The sequence below is a fragment of the Anser cygnoides genome, chromosome 12 (assembly GCF_040182565.1).
Source record: "Anser cygnoides isolate HZ-2024a breed goose chromosome 12, Taihu_goose_T2T_genome, whole genome shotgun sequence".
Taxonomy (NCBI): domain Eukaryota; kingdom Metazoa; phylum Chordata; class Aves; order Anseriformes; family Anatidae; genus Anser; species Anser cygnoides.
In genome coordinates, this window is record NC_089884.1 from 1,991,290 (window position 1) to 2,007,283 (window position 15,994).

Sequence of the window (15,994 nt, forward strand, 5' to 3'; positions counted from 1 at the left end):
CATCACCGTCTCCTGCTGGAGGATGGGGTTGTTTGCTCCCCACGGCCACAAATTATCCCTGCTCCAGATTTTAGGTGCTGCTAAGTAGCTGAGAGTGTTAAAAAATAAGCCCAGAATTTACCAGCTGATTTTATAAGAGAGGATCTGCGGGCATTAGGCATGAAGCAAATGTCAAGAGCAGCTTTTAAAAAGCCTTTAAATTTTAGCCCCAGCCATGGGTTATATTAAAGAAAAAAAAAAAGGAAAAAAAAAAGGAAAAAAAAAAAGCAATTCCCCTTTTTAAAGATTCTCTTTTTAAGAAAGTGAAGGTTTTTTTTTTCTCCTTCCCCGCTAAAAATGCCTCTTCAGTGTCCACAAACCTCATGTTGCAGGGGTCGAAGCCGTGTTACTGCCCCGAGCTTGGGAGGGGGCGGCAGGCTGCAAATAGGGGCAAGCCGCAGCTCATTAGCGTTCTGCTGATTGCAGTTGTGTTAATTACCCAGCCCCATTTCCATGCACGCCGGGCTCTACCCGGTGCTGCACAGCCTCGTCGTTCCTGCCCTGGGAAGATCAGGGCAGAAAATGAGATTTTTTGAGAAACTGAGAAAACGAGAAATTTTCTTTCTGCAAGAAAAAGCGAGCGACGTTCTCCCGCAGCTCGCGGTGACCCAACCCCTTCCGTGAGGATGCTGCAGGACCTCGCAGGAAGGCGACAGCACGCAGGAGGACGTTTTTGTCACTCGGCGAAGTGAAACGAATCCCGGCGTGATGCGGGACATCACACCGGCCAAAGCCAACAGAGCCCTTCGGCACGCGGGGCTTCGGCTGGCAAAACAACGTGCCACTTATGCGCTTCAAGCTGCAACTGTAAAGCTTGTTTGCCGCTGCTTAAATTTGCAAAGGCTCCTGGCCAAGATAAAATAACCAAGGCCAGGGCTAGCTACCTTATCACAGTCGCGCTCTTTCAGCCACATAAAGGAGCCATTTTTCGAAGGAAAAGCTCATGTGTGTACCCTAAAAGCTGCAGCGTGGGCACGGCGAGGGCCGGGGTTCGCAGTTGTGACGGTGCTGAGCGCCAGGAGAAACAAACACCACGCTGGCAGAGGCGTTTGGAGGTGGTGAAGCTGGGGAAAGCGGAGCAGGCGGCACGCAGGAGCTGCTGGAGAGCTGTGGGTGCCGACTGCTGCGCCGCGCTGCACCGCGGTGGGGGCAGAGCCTCGGCAGGGCATGGGGCGAGCTCACCCCATAGACGGTGTCTGGGATAAGGGCAAGGCGTAAATTAAGGTTTTGTGCCCCAAAACTGTGGCTGAAGCATCCCCGCAGCAGGGCTCGGGGAACCCATCCCCACTGGCAGTGGCCCTGGTGTCCCACTGTGCCCGCAGGGCCAGCACTGGCTGCATTCCTCTGACTGTTTCCTCTTCTATTTATATTTATATTTATATTTATATTTATATTTATATTTATATTTATATTTATATTTATATTTATATTTATATTTATATTTATATTTATATTTATATTTATATTTATATTTATATTTATATTTATATTTATATTATTTGTATATGCTCAGCCTGCTCCTCTGCCTGTCTCTCAGCTGGGCCCAGGCTCCTCTTTAGGTTTTAATGCTTCAGCTCCTGGAAGAGGAGGTGGGAAGCGACAAGTCGGGGGCAAAGGAAGTTTGTATTTCCAAAATAAATAAATAAAAAGTGACATTTCTTAAAAGACACCTGGCTACTGGGGAGCAGGCTCCCCACCTGCTGTTGTGTGGGCTGCCAGCGTGGGCTTTTGCTACGCGTGGTAGAGATGTGGCCATCACGGCACAGAGCAGCTCTTCATCACGAGAGCATCCATCCTACCGCCCCTGCATCGTCCCGGTGGCCCGTGTGGCTGCCAATTCCGGTAGCCCCTTTCCTGGAGAAAAGAGCCGTGAGTCCCAGCAGCAGGCTGCAGGCTCTGATCTCAGCCAGGACACCACGAGGGGACCGCAGCGTGAGGACCGAGGTGGCCACCACGTCCCCAGCAGCTCCTTGGGGCTCACCTGCCCCGCTCCAGGAAACGGCGGCGAGGGAGCAAACGGTTGTGTGAACCAACCCCCCCCCCCAAAAAAAAAAAAACAAAAAGGAAAAAACAACCTCCCACAAAAGCTGCTGAGACAAAGCAGGAAGAGAGGGCTGAAACCGCAGCGCTGCCTCTGCAGAACCCCGCTGCGGCTCCAGCCTTGGGCCAGCAGGGCAGGGAAGGAAAATCTCGTGCCCTGCAGCGGGAGAGGAGGACGGAGCCGCTCGGGGCTCTTGGGCAGCCCCGGGTTCAGCTCTTGGCTCGGCGTCTCCCCTGCGTGACCTTGGGGGAGTCATTTAATCGCGGTGACTCAGCTCTCCATCTGCACATCAGCCCGATAACGCTCCCCCTCGCCTATCTGCCGCTTGTATCGTCTGGTCAGATTATCGAGGCAGGAACTGTTCTTGCCATTTCTACGGACGCTGCCCGGCACCGCCAAGCCCTGATAGGGCTGGGAGGTGCGTGGGGCTCGGCGCAGGGGGTCCTGGTTAGGGTGGGGGGTCCTGGTTGGGGTTCGCTCCCCGGTGGGCAAGCGGCAAGCCCAGAATAGGGGGGCTGCTACCTGGGGGGTATCGGGGTCAGAGGTGCTGTGCTTCCTGCAGCCACAGCTCCGAGCAGATGGAGGTGGGCGTAGGAACAGGTGGAAAGAGAAACTGCAAACCCAAATGGGTTGCATCCTCAGGGAAAAGCCATGAAGCAGGGCAGGGGGACGCAAAGAGCCCGTGTGTGCCATGCATGCGCACTTCACCGCCGCATAAAGGGCGTCCATCCCATCCGCGCGGCTCAGGCAGCTGCCTCTGACGGCGAGGCTTTGGCTGGGGCTGTGAAAAATCCCTTCCTCTTGTGAACTGGCCCCTCCTCAAAGCCGGGGCTGTTTAAACTTTCTGTCTCTTGTGGCCGGGCTGCAGTGGGGCCGCGTGGCCAGAAAAGCAGCTGGGGAGGTCACAGCCTCAGGGGCTGAGCCCCGGCATCACCGCAAGCAGGGGTTGGGGGGGGGCCGTGGCATCCCCCGAGCCCGTCGGGGATGAGGAGCCGAGCGCCTGGCTCCCAAAAATAGCATCGGATCCTGCGCCGTCAGCTGGCCGTACCTTGGCACCCCTCCGCCGCTCCGCTACTGCCGGGACTCACTTCCACCTCCCATGAAATATGAATTTCTTGGCTGCAAAGGAAAGAGAGAACTATGTCAGGAATCTGTGTTTGGCTTGGCTGCCGGCACCGTGGCTCCGAGCGCCTGGGCTGGGCTCTGGCAGGCGGCTGTGAAAAGGAGGGGTTCCCTCCCCAAAAACGCCCTGCCACGGCCACACCGAGCTGGGTGCCCGCAGAGCCAGAAAACCAAAGTGGGGACGGAAAACCAAAGGCGTCTGCTTCCCCCTCTCCTGCATCCCACCCCATCCCCTGCATCCCAGCCTGTAGGGTCCTCGCCCACATTCCTACTTGGGAATGGGGGAAAAGAGCACTTTTAGGAAGCTCAGGGGGGTTTCAGGGGTTGTTATCTCCCTGCCAGCCCCTGGTCCAGCCCGGAGCTCAGGAGCTCAGGAGCAAAGCGCTGGGTGATGCTCACAGCGCCCCAGGAGTGTGCCTGCTGCTTGGCCAAAGCCAGCAGCAGCTCATCCCTCGGATATTAACCTGCCAATTAAAGAGGAAATCACAAGGCAGCTCCTGCACGGCGCAGCAGGTGGGAGCATCTCCTCGGGAGGGACACGATGGGTCCCTCGTCCCTGCTTGTCCCCAGGGAGGGAGACTGGGGCTGGGGACCGGGGTCGGCACCGTGCTGGGGAGCGAAGGAGAAGGTTTGGTGACAGACGTGCATTTTCTGAGAAAGGCTGGGGTGTCCCTTGAGGAGGAGCCGCGGGATGCTCACAGCATGGCGGGGCTGAGCACTGGTGCAGAGGCTTGAAAAGGACGTGGAGGGGCTGGAAGCGATGCTGGTGAGCACACACACATGGATGGTTTGGTCTGGCTCTGTCAGGGCGAGGAGCACCGCAAGAGGCTGTTTCCAGCAGATTTTTTTTTTTTCTGGCCAGATGAGGAGTTGGAAGGTTATTTATAAAGTTAGCTTCTTGCTCACGATGGTCAAAAATTGATTTTCTGGATCCGAACAGCTTTGAATTTCCAAGCTGGTGAGAGTCCAGCTTTCAATCTGGATCCAGATTTTGCGGAGCCCTACTCCTTCCTCGGCCTGCTGTAACGCAGGCTAGTTTCAACCGAGCTGCGGGCATGTCCCTGCGCCGAGCCGAGCCGCTGCCCGGGCACCCTGCGGGATGTAGGGGTGCTGCATGCCAGGGTCTCGGCGCCGTGCCCAGGCTCCCTCCCAAATATCCACGCCGCCCGAGCTGGAGGCGCTGGCAGGTCTGGAAAACGCCCCCCAGGGCACCTTGGAGGCGTCCCACGCACGGAGAGGGTGGTGGAACGAGAGGAGGCGGGGGAAAGGGCTCAGCCCTGGCTGGAGGTCACCCCAGCACGCTGCCAGCGTAAGAAGGGATGGGTGGATCGAGGCAACCCAGCAAAGCAAATCCCGTAACGCCCGACCCAGCACCCACGGGAGCCCGGAGCTGGGTGTAAACCAGCTGCAGTCACTCACAAGCTGGTCCCATCCCACGGCTCAGCCAGCAGCTGCTGAGCCCTTCCCAAAGGCAATAGGAAGGCTGATGGTAAATAAATGGTTCGGGTCTGTTTTGGTATGGGCAAGCAGAGCCCTCCAAAGGGCCTGATCTCCTCGAGAATCCCATGGAGGAGGCACCCGAGCACCTCCTCTCGCCCTGCTCGCCAGCCCCCAGGACTGCGTGGGTTTGATCTCCTCCGGGGATCAGCAGAGGGGTTGGGACTGACAGCAGCATCTTTGTGGGGCTGTAATAAAGAATGACTATTTTGACATTTATTTAAGAAATATTAATCTTTCATTTTCCTTCTAAATGCTCCTGTTTGCTAAGGAACTATCTGTTACCTAAGTGCTCCGATAAATCTTCTAAGGTAAAATTACATGTTAGATGCTGCCAGAAGGGTACATTTAAGAATGCTTCCCAAATTATCAGCTGCATTAATCTTAATTACTTCGGTAAAAGTAGAGTCTGGCATTAGGGTGAACTAAATTGAACGGGTGTTTGTTTGTCTTTATCATATCACATATTTGAGATCATTTAACAGGACGCAGATAAGAGGCGCGGGGCAGCGCGGGGCAGGGCTGCTGCCTGCTGAAACCGATGGCTCCGGGTGACAAAGAGCAGCCAGGAGGGGACCGCGGGAGCCCTGGGTCCCTGCCGCAGCAGGACCTGTCTGGGGCAGGGCAGAGGAGCAGGGAAAAAGAAATTGAATACAAATTAACTCTGCTTGGAGTGATTAAGGAAGATCAGGAGGGTCAAAGCAGGCTGGTGCCCTGCAGGGCACGGTGTGGGGGCTGCCGGAGAGCACCGGGGCGCGGGGTTGTTTCTGCCTAAATCCATCTCGTTCGGATGGGACCAGGCTCTTGCTTAGCACATTGCTAAGTACTCTGAGGCACAGACACGGAACTAAGCGCAGGATTAAGCGCCCTCGTTAGCCAGGGCCTTGGAGAGGTATCGAGTGCTGTGGCTGCGCAATCGCTGCATCTCCCCAGGTCTGCGTGACCCGGGCAGATTCGCTATCAGTGCAGAGTAAGCTTGCATAAGCCAAAAGGCGCTGGGGAGGATTTTCCTCTCCCCTTTTTTTTTTTTTTTTTAATATTTTACAAGACCTTCTCCATCCACACCCCTGTGTAAATCATGACGAGCGCGCAGCTGCTTAAGGGGAGCCGTGGGGGGGGGAAGATGGTGAGAGGTGACGGCGCGCGCTCGCGGAGGTGCTGGTGGGGGACCAGGTTTTGGAGAGCCCCGCTGCAGCACCCGGGTGCCCCCAACCCTCGTGGGACAGGGAATGAGGCCGATGTCACCGGGCATGAGCTGGGCTATCGGCGCGGCACGCCGGCTGCATCCCCTGTCCTGCTTTCCCGAGCTAGGGCCCTGCTCTGCACTTCCCGCCCAGCCTGTCGTGACCCAAAAAAGGGGAAAAAAAAGAAAAAAGAAAAAAAGAAAAGGCAATGACACCATTCCCAGGCCAATATCACGTTTCCTTCCTCCCAGCAGAGCCTGGGTCTGCTCCAAGCTGCCTTCCCCTCCGCTCCTGCTCACAGCCCTGGTCAAACAGGGACAGGAAACCCGAGAGCAGATGAGAACATCACTGTTATTTTCACCCAAGCCTCATTTATCTCTTTGTCCTTTTGGCATCCTTTTTGTCCCCTTCGCTCCGCGGCACGTCTGCCGCAGCGGCTGTGCTGGGATGGGGGGGCCACGGCCACGGTGCCAGAGTCACCCTGTGTCCCCTCCTGCTGTGCCCCAGCCTCTGCAGTGCCAACAGTGCCCCTCCTTGTGCCGGTCCCTTTCTCACCAACGCCCACATGCGATGAATGTGGCGCTGGCACGCACCTGGGTGCACCCGATGAGCTAAAATCAAGCCCCCAAAACTCTCCAAAACCCAGCCAAGCTGCCCTACATCCATCGGCGTGTTCCTGCAGCACCAGCAGCGCCAGCTCTTCCAGCCCCTCGCCATCGGCATCGTCGCGCCTGAGCCGTGCTGGAGCCAGGTTCGCCGCGGGAGCGGGCGAGCTCCGATGGAGCAGAGATCGGAATCTGCCCCGCGCTCACCCGGCCTGCTCTGCCTTTGCATAGACACACACACACACATCCATTGCTCCGAGGGAAATTAATTGGCTCGTGGCGATTAGCGCAGCCACAGACTTCAAATGAGGTGGGTGCCGTCACCGAGCGCCTGGTTCAGCCCTCGCTGGCTGCTGCGGCTCCTCAGGTGCTGGAAGTCCCCTTTCCATGGGCGATCGGCTGGGGACAGCACTGGTCCCACCCTTCCCACGTCTGTTCTGCTGTCCTGTGCAGGACTGGTGACATCGGGTGGCGGTGGCCACCCCGGCTGCATCCCCCCCGGCAGGGTCGCTCCCGTCCGGCCCGAACTCGTTACTGCAGGATCTGCTAGGAGGAGACTTCGGCTAGATTTGGGGAGCTTTTAAGCTGTCAACTTTCCTATAATTGTTAGCAATGTTTTAAATAAGCTCTCCTCTGAAATTTTGCATCGGAAAGACAAGATTAATGAGCGTTTCCTTTGGGGATTTATTGCGCTGTTAATTATTCTCTTCCAGAAATTTGGTTCAGAATATTATCAGCTTTTTTTTTTTTTCTTTTTCAATTAAAAGTGATAATAATTTGCCCCGTATGAAAGAAAAGTGGATTTTAAATATATACATATATATATATAAAACCCCTTCCTGATTAAGTCTAATAGCCGAGCGAGCGAGCTGAAGGCGGCGGGGGCGCGCTGCAGTGCGCACCCGAGCCCTGCAGAGGGAAGCAGAAGCCGGCCGCAAACTGCAGCGGGGCCCCGGGGCTGCTCCGAGGGGCCGGGAGCGGTGCTGAGACCCGGCCCGGGCCTCCGGTGCGAATTCGGTGCGAATTCGGTGTGAGTTCGGTGCGACTTCCAGGCACCGAGCTCGCCAGGAGGTGGCCGGCGGGAGGTGAATGCCGGTGGGGAGCGTGCAGCGGGAGATGCCTGCGGAGCTGGTGCTTTGCAAACAGTGCTTGATCACCAAAAAGCCAGGCTTTCACCCCAAAAAAGCCCTTTTGCACCGGGAAGGTTGTGGGGCTTGCACCGGGACAGCCCTGGAGAAGGGGCTGAGGTCTCCGAAGCGCAGCCTGGGCTGGGTTCGCACGCTGCTTGCGCTCCCCAGCAGACATTCCTCGTGTGTCTCCCAAATGCAAAACATTCAGAAAATGCTCCGAATACAAATGCTTGCTTGGTGGGGGACGGATCCGATTACACCCAGGGCACAGGGGGGGAGCAGGCCCACGCATGGCTTTGCTGGAAAACACCCTGCAGACCGAACGAGAGCCCCAGACCACGTCCACTGCAAGGTTTGCTTTAACCCCAGACTGTCCCTGCTGAAGTCGCGCAGAAAAATAGAAAGCAAACGAGATGCTGAGCTAAACGCAAAGCTGGCTGAAATGCAAAGCTGGCTGGAGATGCCGCATCCTGGCACGTAGCTCACAGGGATGGGCACTTCGGGCAGACCCCCCAGTGGAGCACCCATGGGTGCGCTCCCACGAGCTCCCCTGGGGATGATGGAGACGTGCTTTGGAAGCCACCAGAGTGAAAGCCCCTCAGCTGGGCCCTGGGTGGCTCTGAGCAGCAGCCTGCATCGTGTGCCCAGACACCCAGGTGAGAGGCACATCGCGGCTCAGGTGTGCCCTGAGTCTCAGGAGGGCAGGAGCTGCGCTCCTGGAAAGGAGCAGGGCTGCACCGCCCTCTCGCCGTGCTCCGTCCCTCTGCCCACCCACGCTCGCCCGGCACACGGGGACCTCAAACAGCCACAAACGCACACACGCTCCCCGTCCCCACGCCCCACGGCAGCTCACGCCCACGCCCGCCCATGCCACACCGCGGTGTCACGCTGTCACCGGCGCAGCGGCGGGGACGACCCCCAGCACGCGCCTCGCCTTACCCACGTGCCGGCGCCGTCCCTGCGCTCCTGCCAAACCCCGAGCGGTTTTTGCTGACCCGATAAGCCCGGAACAGAAAGCCCCACTGCGCGCACTGCATACCGAAAGCCTCCTGCTCGGGAAGCAGCTATCGGCGCTGCCGGGAAAGGCGAAGCAGGGCTGTGGGGCAGGGCAGAGCACTACCGGAGAGGCCGGTGCCTGTCCCCACGCCCCGATGCTGCCCCGTCGCAGCCCCCCTCGGCTGCCCGGACCTGCAGCTGCGGCGCAGACCCCGAGACAAAACCCACGCACGCAGCCGTCCCCATCCCCGTCCCCGCCAGCCTCCAGCGCTCGCGGCGAGCCGAGGGTTTTAACGCGGCTTCTGCCTGCCTGCTTAATTTACTGCCTATTTACTCCTTTTCTTAACCGATGTCCTCTGGAAAAACCGAATGCGACCAGGTCCGCGCTGCCCAGCCCCTTGATTTATGTCTGCTCCAGAACATTTCCCCATTGTTCGGCCAACGGTGTGCGTCAGCGCCTTGCAATCCTCCGCGCGGCGAAGGAGAAGCAGATGGCTCCTGGCCTGGGGGAAGGGGAGCGCCTGCGCAAGGCAGCAGTGGCCGGGCAGCAGGGGGGGTGGGGGGGGGCTTTTTGGGGTGTCCCCTTCCCAAATCCGGGTGGATGGAGGTGCTGGGGGGGGGCTCCAAGCTCCCACCTGCCCCCTTCGGGCTGGAGCAACCGCATCGGCGCAGGGAGTTGCACCTGATGGAGGGCACGAAGCAGGATGGGTGCCGTGGCAATTCGTTGTCTTTTGGTGGAGAAAATCCATTTTGGCTTCCTCCACATTACCTCCAGCATGTCGCACGATATTTCTGCAGGACAGGAGCAAATCCACCTTCAGGCAGGAGGATTCCCTTCCCTCTCGCATTTGGGGCTTTGCAGCAAACAGCACGCCCCGGAGGACGGAGCCTGGACTGAGACACCGGGGGGACAAAATACGCCGCTACCAATTTTTGCAGCTCAGCGCGGTGACAGCGCTGACGGCGCAAACGCTGCGTGCCACGAGCTGCCGAGGTCTCTGCCGGGCTCCCAGCGCACCACGGCACGATGCTGCCTCCACACCTGAGCTGCAAAACGCATCGGTGGAGCAGTGCCGAGCTTTCAGCCTGCACCAGGGCATCGGTGAGATGCCAGCGTCGCATTTTGGGCAGCACGGCTGCCCGAAACGCGAGCTGCCTGGCACCCACCGAGCCCCCTCCCGCCTGCCTGCCCCGTCTCGCGGCGGACGCCGAGGCTGAGAAATGCCCTCTGTTCTCCCCGGGAGCAGAAAAGGCTCAGGGGCCAAAAAAAACGCGTGGAGCTATAAAAAGGCTGATGAACAGAGGCGCATTCATGGCGCACTTCAATCGGCTGCTTCGTAAAGATGCTGCGAACGCTCGGGAGCTTTACAGGAGCCGTCAGCCCCAGCTGGGGAGCAGCAGGACGGCAGCGCCCGGCCGCCTCTGCCCGCACCAGGGGCTGGGACGGGCTCGGGGAGGGTTTGGGGGCTGGCATTAAAGCCCTGACGCCTGCACGGAAGGACCCAAGGCAGACGTGCTCTGCCACGGTGCTTCGTGAGGTTTCCTCCCCTTTTTCCAGGTGAGACCAAGGTATTGATGCGGTCATCTCATGCCCACGTATCTCCAAATCGGTGCCTGGCAGCGCAATGAAACCAGAGAGGATCTGCACATCCTGCGCCATAAAATGCCCAAGTTGGGCTGCTCGGACCGGGCTTATTGACATGAGCCCTGCACAAGCACAGAACTTCAGGGGGCGACCCGCAAAAAGCGTTCTGCCAAAGCGGGGCACCCGCAGCCCCCCCTCAGGTGGCACATGGGGAGGGGGCGCAGCACCGGAGATCCTTGTGGCTCTCATACCCTCGCCCAAACCTCAGGAAACAGGTCCTGCCCTCTGACAAAGCCAAGGCATCGCGGGATGCTGCAGCGAGCCCACCATCATCGAGGCGACGGGAGGCACACATTTTGGTCCCAAAAGCTTTTCTAAAGCCCCTGTGCCCCCAGCGCAGCAGGAGAGGACAGAAAACACGAAATAGCAAGGTGGGAAAACTTGCTGAGTCCCCATGCATTTCTTCTGCTTTTTTTTTTCCCCCCTTAATTTCCTTTTCTTTTTAAGCAGGCACCATCCGTGTGCAAGCGTGGCTGAATAATGCCAATATTCATCGGCGGGACAAGCCCAGGCTCTGTTTGCTTGGGAGGCAGGTCTTCTCCAGAGAACCGCCGAGCGACAAAATCCCCTTCCTCACACTTGTGTATTTTTCTTTCATCAGCTGAGAAATTAGCGCGGGGGATCGCGGAGGGCTGGAGAAAGGCATCGTGCAAATATTTTCCTTTTGCTGGAGGTGAAAAAGCCGCGGGTACAGCGCCGTGCTGCACGGGGGGACAGCGTCCCTCCTCCACATGTGCTCGCAAGATGCGAAGCGAGGACGGGGAATTTCCCTTCTGCTTCGGGGCATCACTTTCAGGCCGAGCAGGAAGATGTGTAAAGCACATCGGCTAAGGAAGAGCAGGTCTGAGGGAAGGATGCTGTTGCCCTTCCTGCAGAGAAAACACAGATGCAGCTGCTCCGGGGGCTGAATCACAACATGGAGGTGATGCTGCAAACAAAAGGGAGCTGAAAAGCACAGAAATAGCCCCAAAATAGGGCCTCAACCCAAGCACGGTGGCTCACTGTCCCCCACTAAAGCTCATGCACCTGCATCGCCTGCAGGGAGCTGAAAGGCGCTGGGAAGGAGACGGGGATGGCTCCGAGCATCCTTCGGGTTGGCCAGTCCTGCTGCAGAACTGGGGGGAACTGGGGAAACTGGGGCCAGCACCCTGAGCCCGGGGCACGTTGCGGTATCAGGGAGCGGGCTCCAAGCTTTCCAGCCCGTCTCAGCGCTTTCCTCGTCTTCAGCCTCTGGAGGATTAACGAAAAAGAACAAAACGAACCCAACCCTCTGGGAGTCTGGATAAAGGAAAAAATGTGTATTTGTACATCCTGGCTGGAAAACTGAATTCTTCCGAAGAGTGACAATTTTTCACACACACACACAAAAAAAAAAAAACACAAATAAATCCCACTTCTGAAAAAAGGGAGAATTCCCCTCATTAGGGGTTGTCTCCAGCTTTCCAGCAGCGGGAAGGGGCAGGAGCAGGGTCAGCGCCCCCGGCTCCCGGAGCAGGCTCATCCCACGATCGTTTTCCTTCCCGGCACAAACCACCGCAGACAATACCTAATGCCACGGCCACCGGAAACTATTCGTTTCCCTCCGCTATTTAGCAAGGACCGACGCGGTGCTGCTGCAGCCTTAGCGCAGCCCGCAGAGCCGTGCAGTGAATTCACAGGCCGGCTGCATTTTTCCTTCACCTGGGGATTCAATCCGGGTGGGAGCACGCGGGAGCCGGTTGCAGGAGGACGTGCAAGGGTTTTGTGCGTGCACCGGGACGAGGATGGGGCACAAACACTCTTCATCCTTTCTTTTTCCTTGGGGTCACGTGCACCCTCCAAAAAGCATCACGAATGCGGAGGTGAAGGGGGGGATCTTGTGAAAGCCGCCACGGGGCTGCGGAGCAAATAAACGCATGCACCTCTCGCCGCCGCGCTCTTTTTTTTCCTCCCTTTTCCAACAGAACGGTGCGAGTAATAATTTTCGCACATGGTGCCGGGCGCGAGAGCTGCCGTAAAGTGGCTGTTTATTTCATTACCAGCCGCCGGCTGCTATCGGGTTCGGGGAGAGGGGGTGTTGGAGCGGGGCCCCCGCGCCCCGTGGGGTATCGCTTTACCCCGCCGCTTCCTGCCCAGGTGAACCCACACAAACCCGCCTGTGTGATGGAAAAACGTTCGGCACCCCAGACACGTTTTCCCCGAAAACACAGCCTGCGATTCAGCTTCCCTCCCCCGGCCTTCCAAGGCGCCCTCCTTTTAACACAGAAAGTGGCATTTATCTCAGGGATTCCTCAAACCCGCAGTCCGAAAAGAAAAAAAAACAACAACAACAAAAAAAAGAATTAAATATCCGTCTGCGCGGCCGTCTGCGCGGCCGTCTGTGTGTCTGTCTCCACCCGCACCCAAACGGGGCTTTTCCAGGGGTTTGGGTGGCCCAGGCTGGGAGCAGCCAAAGCCGAGACGTGTTTTTAGCCTGGATTCCCCCAAAAGGGAGCGTGGGTGCAGGGGCTGGCTCGCGGGGTGGTGGCGGAGGAATGCTGGAAGTGGCAGAGAGGTGTCACCAAAGGGAAACCAGCAGCGGCCAGCCCCAGCCTGCCCCGTATGTAGTAGGGTAAAAAAAAAAAACAACCCTCCTGCACGAGTGACCCTACAATAACAAGTGGGGATTGACGAGAAGAAAGGGGTTTGTGGTGCTGAGTCCCCCAAAACTGAGCCGAGGCACAGCGGGAGGACAACTCCCTCGCGCCCGCGTCCGTCCCAGCGTCCTGACACCCAGCCTCCTTCCGCTGGCCACCCTTTAATCTTCCCCGCCGCGGGTTTCTAAACTGGGAATTGCAGGAGTCAACCAGAGCAGGACTTGTGCGTGTTTTTTTTAAAGCCGCTTCTCAAAAACGCGTTACAAGGACAGCAAAACCCGCTGCCTGCCTCCGTGCCATCCACAGGCACGGCGGGGTCTGCAGGGGGCGCGGAGGACTCTGCCCGTGGTGCCAAACCCAGGAGAGCCGGGGGGGTTGCTCGTCCCTTTTATCCTATGCCAGGCTTTAGACGGTCAAATCCAAAAATCCCTGGAAGGCAGGGCTTGGCACGGTGGGAGCCCAGATGCTGCCTCTGCCCTGCTGCTGTAATTACGCCACCAAACTTAGAAAGCAGCGGAAGAGCCGCGTGTAGTGCTGCAATTAGGAGGCTGCCTAATTGCGGTGCGCTTGTGTATTGTTTTCCTCTCCGTGGCTGCAGCTGCCAACAACCAGCCGAGCATCAGCACTGCAAACCCAGGCACCGGGGCTCCTCAGCTCACGTCCCTGAGCACTGGCACTGCGGTGCTGCACGGGGACAAGGGGGACAAGGGCCTTGGCACCCCAAATCTGACCCGTCGCACGTGTATGGCAGCAGCAGAGCTGGCCGGTGCATCCGTCCGGGGAAGGAGCCTCCAAAATGTGTATCTGCTGATGGAAGGTTCTTTCTCGGAGCAGCAAACGTCGCTCTCTCTCCCGGACTCCCCTTCTCCTGCCCACGGCATGCTGCCTGTCCCCAGAAGCGGCGAGGAATGATTTCTCCCCGTCAGCCTTGAGATTAAAATGGATATATGCGTGGGAACCGGCGGCGGCAACGGAGATGACACAGGAGAGCAGCTGATTTATATCGCGCTGCCCCTGCGCGCGCTGCGCATAAATCTGCCGCTTTTCGTGGAAAAGCGAGAGCCGGAGCAGCTCCTCGCGCCGCCGCTCGTCTCCTCGCCGGGAGACTCAGCCCCAAGCTGGGCTCCGTGCGAGGCGGCGGCGGCGAGCGCGGTGGGCAGCCCCGGGCTTGGCTGCGGGGGCTCAAAGAACCCGGCCAGAGCACTGTCACCTCCTTCTCCCACATTGTATCTGGGGAAAACAAGGGTAAAAGGGACAAAAAAAAAATGTTTTTAGGCTTGGCTCCTTAAAGCGAGCGGTCACAGTGACTTAACTCTCGCATTTCATTATTTTCATCCCAGAAGCAGCTACGGCGATGTGAGTCTGAACGATGAGAAGCACCTGAGGATGCCTGCTGGCAGGGGGAAATCCCTTCTTTTTCTCCATCCTGCTCCCGACACCTTCCCCATGAGCCACCTTCACCCGTTTGGGTCTTTTAGAGGGGTTTGTGCGCAATTGCGGACCACAGCTCGATGCCCATTTAAACTTTATTCTCCGCTCTGCCAGAGAAACCCTGGAAGCTGCTGCTGGCACCGGGCGTGCCGGGCTGCACCGACCTATTCCAGCTTCAACGGGGCCGGGCGCCCTCCTGCTGCTCAGCCCCAGCTGCCCACGCAGGCACCGCTCGCCCTTCGCCGTCGCCTTGCTTTGCCTCCCCGTGGGCGCAGGGGCTTTGCCGGAGGAGCCGGCCGCATCTCCCTGCCCCGTGCTCCTGCTCCTCTTGTTTTCACAGCTGACGGCGGGGCTGGGAGGCTGCGCCTGGGGACGGCGAGAGGAAGCGCGCCCGAGGGGCGGGAGGCAGCTGCGGCCACCGCTTGCCTGCACCTGGGCTGCTCGGGGACCCGCCGCGACGGTGGCGCGTGGCCAACCCGGCTGGATGGGCAGCGCGGGGCGCTTCGAAGCCCAGCATCGGCAGGTGATGGGCGACCAAACCCATCTGGGTCTTGCGAAGCATCGAAGAAGCCGCTGCTGCTCGGCCCGAGGTGTCCCAGGGTGTCCCAACCACCGCGGGCACTTGGTGGGAGCAAGGACGCTGCTGGGGGAAAAGTCCTGGCTGAGCCACGCTGCGGGGAAAAGGCGAGAGAGCCCTTCCTTTAGTGTGCTGCCCACTTCTGGAAGGCAAAAGGGAGCATACATGTATGAGGAGACCTTCTGGGAGTTCCCTCGTTGCACCCTGCTGTCGGATGCTTCCCACCAGGCTGCGGAGAGCTCGGCTGCATCCAATGCGTCCAGAGCATCCAGCCAGTGTCACCGCGCAACGACTGCCACCAGCGTGTCCCCCTCTGCGAAAACAACAGGCGAAGAAAGAGCACTTTTGTTTCTTCCTCCTCTATTGACACAGCTGGGAGGGCTGGGGCCGGGACAGGGTTCCTCCTCCGCCAAAACGCTCGGCGCGTTGCCTTTGTGGCGCGGGGAGAGGCTGAGCTCCTTCCCCCGGCTCACTGCGGCTCGCGGGGCACAACCAGAGCATCCCTCGGCCGCCCTCGTCCCGTGCTGGGGCCGGGGCCTTGCGGTGGAAGAAAAACGTCCAGCTGCTCCCCACGGGCACCCCCTGGGCTCTCAGCCCCAGGAAGGACTTGTCCTGGGAAGACGGCTGTGTGCAGAACACGAGCTGTGGATGTCGGTGCAAAAACCAACCCGGAGGAGTCGCTGAACCCACCCCGGGGCTTTGCACCTTGCCGTGCCGCGCTGGTGAGCCCGCAGCCAGCCGGCCCCTCGTGGCCCCGTGCCATGCTGCTTTTACCATTAAGGCACGGCCCCTCTGCCTTCGCTTTCTGCAGAAGTCACTGCGCTGGCTTTCGCTGATGCCTAACCCAGCTATTTCAGCGTCATTTCTTCGAAGCACCCCGATCAGCGCTGTGACGGCACGTGGAGGAGATTCACCAATAAACCACGGAGAGGAGCTGCATATCCCCCATGGGAAGAAGCCCCCGGCGCTGCTGTGCGGGCTGGAGGCAGCGCAGCTCCTGCACCCGCTCAGGGGAACGGAGCAGCCTCGAGCATCGCCCCCGAGCCGCGGTGATCGGGGATCCGGGCACTGGGACGGGGCCGGATCCGGCTGCCCAGCGGTTGCGTGATCGG

The 15,994-nt window shown here is 58.8% G+C and overlaps 1 protein-coding gene across 13 annotated transcripts in view; it reads right to left on the reverse strand.

The window, feature by feature from the left end:
• The window catches only part of ZNF469 (zinc finger protein 469), a 229,524-nt gene that overhangs the window by 13,849 nt on the left and 199,681 nt on the right, over positions 1–15,994 (reverse strand). For 10 of the 13 annotated variants that reach the window (XM_067004289.1, XM_067004287.1, XM_067004286.1 and 7 more), the window contains one exon: positions 3,129–3,199. The exons of 1 other annotated variant lie outside the window; for it this stretch is intronic. The gene's annotated coding sequence lies outside the window, so the exon portion shown is untranslated. Of the gene's footprint in view, positions 1–3,128; positions 3,200–3,666; positions 8,530–8,557; positions 12,836–15,994 lie in introns of those variants that run through there. 2 more of the 13 variants (XM_067004290.1, XM_067004297.1) reach the window with 2 other exon arrangements.